We start from the raw sequence: 10,152 nt of genomic DNA on the forward strand, positions 1-10,152 counted from the left end.
ACCATTGCTTTTGCTCTAAGTTCATTCTTCCCAAAGATTCCCTTCCATGTCTGGTAGTTTGAGCCTATTCTAGCATTAAAGGCACCCAGAATTATAATCTCGTCCTCTTTTGGTCAGATAGATAGAAGGAAAACCAAGAAAGAGTAATATCCTGAAAAGCTAGAGAGAAGAGACTATCAAAATGAAAAGAGTGATCAACAATGTCAAAAGTCACAGAGAGATGTCAGTGGAAATGAGGATTGAGGAAAGATCACTGAATTTAGCAACTAAGAGATCATTAGTAACTTAAAGAGAGTAGTTTCAGTGAATTGATAAGGTTGAAAACTAGATGGTAATGGACTAAGAAGAGATTAAGAGGAGCATATTCTTTGTTCCATATCTGGATTCCAAAAGTAGATAAAAGAATTTCAAATAAAAATAGCTTTAAAAAGTTTGAGGAAGGGCAGTGGATAGAACCCTGGAGTCAGGAGGACCTGAGTTCAAATACAGCCTCAGACACTAAATAATTACCTATGTGCCACTAGAATAACAAGATTGTATAAAATGTACAAAAATGTTCCTTAAATTTCTCTGATAAAGCACTGGCCCTGGAGTCAGGAGTACCTGGGTTCAAATCCGGTCTCAGATACTTAATAATTACCTAGCTGTGTGGCCTTGGGCAAGCCACTTAACCCCAATTGCCTTGCAAAACCCCCCCAAAAAACAATTTCTCTGATAAAAGTCTGACATCTTAAACCTTTTGATAATTGAAGAAATTCTGTAAGATTCCTTAATAAATGTGCTCAAGTTATGAACAAATTGTTTTCAAAAGTAGAATTCTAAACTATCAACAATATCTGAAAAAAGTTCCAAAACCCTAATATGAGAAAAATAAATTGAAACAATTTTAAATTATTACCTTATACTTATCAAACTGGTAATGGTGGTAAAAGTTGGAAAAATTCAATATTGAAGGAACTATAGAGAGGCAGGGACCTATATAACACAGTGGATATAGTTCCAGGCCCTGAGTCAGGAAGATTCACCTTGAGTTCAAATCTGCCCTCAGATATTTACTAGCTGTTTGTCCCCAGTCAAGTTATTTAATCCTGTTTGCCAGTGTCCTCATCTATAAAACAAGCTGGAGTAAAAAAGTGGCAAACTATTCCCGTATCATTGCTAAGAAAACTCTAGATGGGGGTCACAAAGAGTTGTATATGACTGAAAACAACTGAAGAACAACAAAGAGACCTTAAGTCAATCTTGATGGAGTTATGAATTTGTCCTACTATAAAAGATAATTCATAGCTATACAAGGAAAGGCATTAAATTACTGAAACATCATAATCCTATTCAATACTGGTTTATACTGCAAGACCAAAGATAGCAAGAAATTCACATGAACCAAAAATCTTTAAAGTAACACTTTTTATTTTAGCACAAAATTGAAAAGAAAGTTTCTTCACATTGAGGCATATTTAAACAAATTATGTCACAAAAATGAATATCACTGTGCTATAAGGAGATCTGAATATAATTAATATAGAGAAACATAGTAAGACTTACATGAACTGATACAAAATGAAGTAAGCATAACAGAAAAGCAATATATACAATGACTCTGGAAATGGACATAAAAACAAGAGCAAAACAACTGAAATTCAATGCTGAAAAATTATAATGACCAAGACTGACCAAAGAGGCATGAGAAGGCATCTTCCTCAACTTCTTTGCTGACATGAGGTACCAGGGATGTGGTAGATTATATGTAATAGCAGTCTTTTTCAGTATACTGTTTTCTTTTGTTCAACTGTTCTTTGCTGTATTTTCTGACAAAATGAGAAATGTAGGTAATATAAAGGCAAAAGATTTAAATAAATTTTATTAAATGGACTCACATGTACAAACGTGTCTGCACAATCTAAAACAGAAAAAAGTGGTAAGCAAACTGTGTAGGGAATGTCTGAATAAACTGGTTTATTGCAAGTAATGAAATATTATTTTACCATAAGGAATATGCAAATATAAAGGATTAGGATAAATTCAAATATAAATGATTAGGAGAAATATCAGAAGACATGAAAAGTGATATAGAATAAATAAAACAGAGTCAAAAGAATATCATAATACACAATGATTATAACAATGTAAGTGAGGACAGTACCAAAAGGCAACAACACTCAAGTCAAATACAGATTACAATGTTGATAATAAATCATTAGGATTTAAATATACATCATTCCTTTGTATTAACAAAAGCAAAGAAGAAAATTATATGCCTATTGATGATAATCAATATGCTAGGTGGCTTTGTTAACTGTTTTTAAGAATGTACATCACAGAAGGATGTATTAAAGAAAAGGGGTTCTTAACCTTTTATGTGTTATGATCTCTTGTGGCTATATCTTGAAACTATGGAACCCTTCTCAGAATATGTTGTTAAGTGGATAAAATAAAATTCATAGGATAAAAAGAATGTCAATTATAATGAAATACAGTTATTAAAAAAATTTTAAACCAAATTCATAGACCCTGGGGGATCTGTAAGCCCCAGATGAAAAGCTTCCATTATAAAGGCATTTGTTGTGATATGTCTGCCATTTGAAAGCAAGGTTGGTCATTTTTTAAAATTCAAATCAAATCTATCTCTAAATATTAAGGTCTAGCCTTTCTGCCGGCTCCGCCATATTCCAGTGAGTTGCCAAAATGACAAACACAAAAGGAGAAAGGAGAGGGACTCGATACATGTTTTCTAGGCCCTTTCAAAAACATGGTGTCGTCCCTCTGGCTACATATATGCGCATATACAAGAAAGGTGATATTGTAGATATCAAGAGTATGGGCACAGTTCAGCAAGGAATACCCCACAAATGTTACCATGGCAAGACTGGACGAGTCTATAATGTTACACAACATGCTGTAGGAATTGTTGTAAACAAACAGGTTAAGGGCAAGATTCTAGCCAAGAGAATTAATGTGCTTATTGAGCATATTAAGCATTCTAAGAGCAGAGATAGCTTCCTGAAGCGTAAAGGAAAATGATCAGAAGAAGAAAGAAGCCAAAGAAAAAGGCACTTGGGTTCAACTAAAACGTCAGCCTGCTCCACCCAGAAAGGCACACTTTATGAGAACCAATGGCAAGGAACCTGAGCTGTTGGAACCAATCCCCTATGAATTCATGGCATAAATGACTTAAAAAATAACCAATAAAAGATTTCTTGAATTTAAAAATTGAATTTAAAAAATTTAAATTAAATTAAATTAAATTAAAATTATTATATTATATATATATAAATTAAATTAAATTTAAAAATTTTTTTAAAAATCTTGAATTTAAAAAAAATTAAGGTCTAACCAATCACAATAACTGCATCATGACATTGTGATAGAACACCAAAAAAAACTCAGTAATATCTGCAGAAATTTTTTTAAAAAAGAATTCATCTAACAATACATCCTAGGAAGGCTGAAGGAAAATAATATAATTTTATATTATAATTTTACAACATTGAGTTCCAATTGTTTTGTTCTTGTTTTTATTTCCAGACTATAATACTCAGCTAATGGTCAATTCAGTTATTTTTTCAATGTATAATACCAGGTGTCACCATGGATCCCCAAAGTCCCTCTATTCTTTGTGAGCCAAACACTTGAGTTACGTGGCAAAACAAAAGGTTAGGCTTACAGTTTGATGGGAGCTGACTCAATGAAAGGTCTAGGTTCATACTAATTTTACCTTTGAAGGTTTATTTATGAAACATGTCAATGTTTCATAATTATTTCCCCATTTGGAAAAAAAAAATTCTTTAAAGTCTTGGAGACAGGAATCCCAACCTTGCAGTAGGAAAAGTCACTGTGTGCTGAGCCAAGGGAGTAAAGTCAAGAGAACAACATACACATCAACAACATTATGAGATGAACAACCTTGATGGACAGAACTCCTCTCAACAGTGCAGAGAGCTTGGACAATTATATTAGACTGGCTATGGACTATATTATTCCCAACCAAAGGAAGAAAAACAAAACAAAACACACAGGGAAAAAAATAGCCCTACCAAATCTGTTTGAACACTTTATAAAAAGTATCTCTTTCCCTTAATCCAAATTCCTCATGCCAAAAATTACTAATTTGTAAATATGTTTAACAAAATATGTATGTAAAATGCTAATCTGACTGTATCCTACTGAGGGAAAGGGGGTGGGGGTGGAGGGAAATTCTGTAACTTGGAAATGTTCATGTACAAATGGATGAAATTTTTTTTTAAAAAAGTGTTTTGCTTCTGAAAAAAAAAAAAAGGAAAAGAAAAGTCACTGTATCCTGGTGTGACTGCTAGGTTCATACCCCAGCCTCTAATACTACAAAAGAATGCACGCAAATATCTTCCATAGAAGTTTATGGGGGATAAAATTAAGTCAGTAAAATTCCTACTTGAATAAAATGAATGTACAATTTTAGATCAAGGCATACCCACCCAAAACAGGGCAGACTATTAGTCTTACGTATTCTACCCTCTTCACCCTAGATAACTACACTAGTTATCTAACTGCCCAAGTGAGCAGCCTCAGTAAAAATAGTATTGTACCTTGCTGCTTGCCTCTTTAACTATCACTTCTCTCTGTAAGCTTGAGGAGGAGAAACTATTATTTAAAAAAAAACTGCTCTCAACTGCTTTTCTGTTCCATTGTTGCTGCTGTCCTCTCTACCAACCCTTTTGGAGGGGAGTCTCCACCTCTACAGTCTTGGAGTTTTCCCTTTTTGTGGTCTCTTTACAAGAGTTTCTCCATACCAAAGTTATGCTGTATTTCCTTATATTGAGAGAAGAATGAAAGCTATGCAGCCTAGTAGTCTATGAGAGTCTAGGCCACTATTCTATACACACACACACACTCACACACACACACACACACACACACACACACAGGGGTGCATGCAAAGGAGGCATTACAACCTATTATATTCATATCTGTCTTGGACAGGCCCCAAATATGGACAATGATTCGGTCCAGAATTAAGCAAAAAGAGGTCAGCTTAGATCATATTTGTGAAATTTGGAGATGATTTGTTCAGTTCACCAAAACTCATATCTTTATCATAATCCTCTCAGTGATGTAATGTGGCTACGTATCATAGAACATAACAATCTCAGAAAAATTAGAATAATAAGACAACAAAGGACAATGGAAAGATTCATGGTGGGGATAAGGAGATTGTAACATATTACATATATGGTGAATGACATCTGAGAAGTTATATAAAAGATATCATTGAGGACATTTATGAGTAGAAAAGAAGGTGTACTGATCATACAATAAGAATGAAAGTCAATAGTTCAGAGATAGATTAATCAGAGAAAGGCCTCCAAAATGTTAGTTTAGCCCAGGTTGGCTTTGGTTCCCAACTCTTCCTAGGCATGCATTCTCTCTCTTTCTCTCATCCCACCTAATACTCTCTCTGGGATGTTGGATCACCTCTACAGAGAAATTTCTACTCACTTCTCAGGATCCTTCTGGGAGAGGGGGAAACATACCCTACTACTAATCCCTGTAGCTCCTGAGCCTCCATTGGGTCACTTCCCTTTTAAGTAAAATCTGAAACATGAAACAATTATTAAACTATAAAGCAAAAACAAAAATAGTCCAAACATAAACCAAATAAAAGGCAAAACAGGCATTATGAAAACATTCTACCCATAACCCTGGATCACACTCTTTCACCAAATCAAGAAATATCAGTAAAGAAGAGTGAACATATGCTTATAGAAAGATAGTAGGAAAAACTCATGAGTAGGTAAACCCATATACCCAGACAACTCACAGCTTTGAACTTCAAGCCTTGATGTGCATGTCTCATTACAGAACAATCTGAACCACCTGTTTTGCAAAACCAGTTCCCTTTCTGGTCTTCGAAGTTCACTTGTTGGGCAAAGTATCTTCCCCAGTATTCTTTATCCACAAAGGCAGTATCAAGCTGTTTCACACATAGCTACCCCTGGCAGCTATTAAGAGAGTGTTATGCTTGTTTAGCAAAATATATATATATTGGAATCTGGAATCTGTCAAGCTAATTAGGTCTATTCTCTATGGATTATGAGGGGTTTCCCTTTCTCAAACCATAGAGGGCAGTAAAGGTCAACATTGGCAAGCCCCCAAGGGGTTTCTTCTTTTTCAAGTTGTGGATAGCAAAAAAAGAATATATAGGCTTTCCCCCAGTCAACTCTTCAAAAAACCTAAAGATAGTGTTTTCTCTCAACAGAACTCATCAATGTCTTTTCTCCAACACCACTCATTAAAATAAATGCAAAGCATGTCTTTCACCCTTTCATTTCTCCTTCTCAAACCCTAGAGCACAGAAAGGGCAACCAAGGCAAACTCTTGAGAAATTTTCCCCTTTCTGAGGTTGTAAATGGTGCTAAAGGGTAGTAAGCTCAGTGAGCACTTCCCTAAGGAGAGGGATTCTACTTTCCTCCAGCCAGCTCTAAGCTACTTCAGGGCTCTCCTACCATCAAAAAGCTACTTTCATCAACCACAAAACCAGCCTGTGGCTAAGATTGGCTCCTGTCACATTTTGCTTATATAATCATCCAATATTCCCTAAGGGTACCACAGTGGATAGAACACTGGGCTAAGAATCAGGAAGACTCCTCTTCAAGAGTTTGAATCTAGGCTAAGACATTTACCAGCTATGAAATGAGCTGGAGAGGGAGATGGCAAGTATCTTTACCAAGAAAGCCCCAAATTAGAGACAAAGGGTTGGATATGTTGGAAATGATTCAATAACAACAAATATTCCCTGAACTGTTGTTTGAATTATGTTTTTAGTTAAAACCTTCAAAAACTTCGAAAAGTCATATGTAAATGAACTCACGGGTAACAGTGATTTGCTGCCATCCCCACCCTGAGGTCAAGTCTTTTGTCTGTAAAGCAAACCATTCTTTCTCTGGTCCTCTCAGAATAGCCTATGTCTCTCCTCAGGCGTTTTTATCTGATGATCTTCTATTATTCTATTAATAAAACACACATAAGCATTCTTTTTCTGCCCCATTCAGCAACAAAAAGTGTCCATATAACAAAAGTGTAATTCCTCTTTAATTGAAGACTGATGAAAAAAGATGGTCAAGTATCATCCAAAACAGAGGGAGGAAGAGCAAGAAGATTAATGGAAGGGGAAGTCAACTGCTGATAATTTATATTTCCAGTTCTCATATGTCCAACTTATCTAAACTCTAAGTTCCTTGAGAGGACCACATTCTATATCTGTATAGCAGTGGTCTTCAAACTTCTCTGATCTCATTACCCTAGCAATAAAAATAAAAACTTTTGAGCACACATCAAATATATACATATATATATATATATAATGCACACACAAACATAGATTTACAGAATATATACAATGGACTGTTGTATTAATATATTGTGTATGATAAATATATCCAAAAATAGACTTTAAAAAAGGATGTAATAAAGAATACTTTTGAAAATTGCATTAGCAAAAAAATGTTTTATCTTCTCTAAAATAATTAATAATCTTTTAGTGAGAACACTGTGACTGAATATGTTTCATTCTTTTTTAAAGATCTTGGTTTAATGGGACGTGTTACAAATCAAAGGTATAGTTCTAAACAATATATTCCAATATTTGATTTTAATAGTTGTCATAACTGAAAAATATGCCCCAAAAGAATCATAGAAGCATAGCTTTATAGCTAGAAGGGCACTCAGTGGTCTCTGGTCCAACCCTCTCATTTTATAAATGAGGAAACTAGAGGCCATAGAAATAAATTGACTTGCCTAAGGTCACACAAGTAGTATGGGGTTTATCTAGGATTTATCATTCTGTAACCCAGTTATCAGGCTCTAACCCTTGACAAATAAGACCAAGTCTTGGAGGTTAATTCTTTTAATTATCTTAGGTTTTACTTTAGAACATGAAAATCTGTCTTAAGTCTTTCAAAGTCTTTTCAAATGCTCAGATTAAAAAAGCATTAAATACTGAGCAAATTTATTTTAAGACAATAACACAGAAAAGACTGTGTCTAAACACTTAACAAAGTAACCCTCCCCAGAAGTTCAGCTCAGTCCCTATGTCACTGTTGATCTAGTGCTATCCATGAATTAGGAAGGAAATCATAGCCCTGTTGCAAGTGAAGGTTTGGCATTTCAGGTACAAACATAGCTTGAGTGACTCTTATAAGCCTCTGAGAAGTCTATCTGTCTCCAGAAGTTCTCAAGGGTTCCATTTTTCTGGTCTGTGCCTGACCCACTCCACACTCTCTTGGCAAGGCTCTTGATCTGCTTCATGGACTCCTTACCCCCCCTTACACGGTATTCCAAGACATTATGGCTACTGTAGAGTTGCACATCTTCATGTTACATCTTAGCCAACTCTCTCTTCTTACATGCTCCATCACTTAATACTTTTTGTAAATGATTAAAATCAAATGTAATGGGGAAAAGGAAAGAAAAGAAAAAAAAGGGAGGAAGAGGTTTACTTCAACTGTTTCTGATGTCCACCAAATTTATGATTAATTTGAAATCATTTACATTTTCCAACTTGAAGACAAATAGTGAACCTATACACTGAACAATTTGATGGCTGTAATCCTAAATGTTCATCGAAAATTGTAGAGAGAGAGAAAAATATGACTAAATATAAATTTGGAACATCCAGAAACATTTATTTTGCCTAAGGATAAGAAGGCTGAAGGGTGAGTCAATGACAGTCTTTGTCTTCATTTATATGAAGACATACTGACACAGGTGAACTCTATCCTGGCAGAGGTTAGAATAGTGAAAACGGACTTAAATTGCAAAAGAAAAAAATGGTGACTGACTAAGAATTATTTATACAAGTTACAAAAGTTATCAGAGAGCACCTTTTCCTGTAGATATATAACCATAAGACAGGTATCCTTCAATCTAAATGATTTAGAAATATTCTTTTCTGCAAGCAGGAAGATGGGCTAAATATTTAGTAATATAAAACAATTTGATCAACACAGTAACCATCTAAGATTTGAGAGTATGAATGATTCTTTTTCCTCATTATTTTTTTTGTTACATTTTAAGTTCCAAATTATCCCCCTCCCTCCTCAAGTCACACTACAGAAGGCTATCATTTGATGCAGTTTTATAAAAATATGTAAAATCTACTATGGGTACTTCTATTTATCAGTTTGTTTTTTTTTCTGGAGGTGGATATCTTATTTTATGGGTCCTTTATAGTTGATTTGAGTAGTTAAACTATTCAGAATAACTTGGTTTTTCACAATTAATCTTCAAACAATATTGCTGCTACTACTACTACTACTACTATATACAATGTTCTCTTGGTTCTGCTCATTTCATTTTTCATTATTTCACACAAGTCTTTCGATAGTTTTCTAAAATCAATCAGATCATCATTTCTTATACTGCAGTAGTATTCCAGAGAGGATGAATGGTGAAACATGGTATTCTCCTTCCAAGGCAATAAACTCAGGTTATACCTTCTTTTTTGAACACGGTCATTGAGGAAATTTATTTTGCTTGACTGAAAATTTTTACACATTTTTTATTTTTTTGTCATTGTAATGGGAGAATGGGAGGAAGAGAAAAATAGAAGAAAATAGAAGAAAAAATACTTCTCAAAGCACCTATTCTACATGTCTCCAAAATCTAAAACAAAAACTCTCCATCACATTGTTATTTGTCCTTCATTTCTGAAGAGAACCAATGATATCACCAAGTGATGTGACTCATGTGTGAATTGGATTTAAGTGAGGCAGAGTGGAACAAAGTCATCAGCTTCCAGAGTTATTAAAGTCTGGTAGCAAGACAAAGGTCAGACAACTAGCAAAGACCCAAAATGTAGTAGATGACCTTGGCATCTTCAGGGTCTGACTAAGCTCTGACTAAGCCCTTTCCACAGTGCCTACTTTGACCACCATGATGATTCTCAGCACAAATTGTTCTCATCTACAGTCTAACTGGGGAAATCTTCACATCCTTGGGGGTAGATAGCTCCCTAACTCATCAAATTTATTGCCCATTAGTTACCTTCATCCTTGTTTAGCCCAACAGTTTTACCAAGGTGGGCTGCTGCACATGTTATAGCTTCTTAGAGCCATAGGGAAGAATAAAGTGCTAGTGGATACCAAAGGTGGATGCAAAGCCCTGAAAAGAGCTTAGCAA

The 10,152-nt window shown here is 34.9% G+C and overlaps 1 pseudogene; it reads left to right on the forward strand.

Moving 5' to 3' along the window:
* Nucleotides 1-2,685: 2,685 nt before the first annotated feature.
* Nucleotides 2,686-3,180, forward strand: LOC141489971 (large ribosomal subunit protein eL21-like; annotated as a pseudogene).
* The last annotated feature ends 6,972 nt before the right edge of the window (nt 3,181-10,152 follow it).

This window comes from Macrotis lagotis, chromosome 5 (assembly GCF_037893015.1).
Source record: "Macrotis lagotis isolate mMagLag1 chromosome 5, bilby.v1.9.chrom.fasta, whole genome shotgun sequence".
NCBI lineage: Eukaryota > Metazoa > Chordata > Mammalia > Peramelemorphia > Peramelidae > Macrotis > Macrotis lagotis.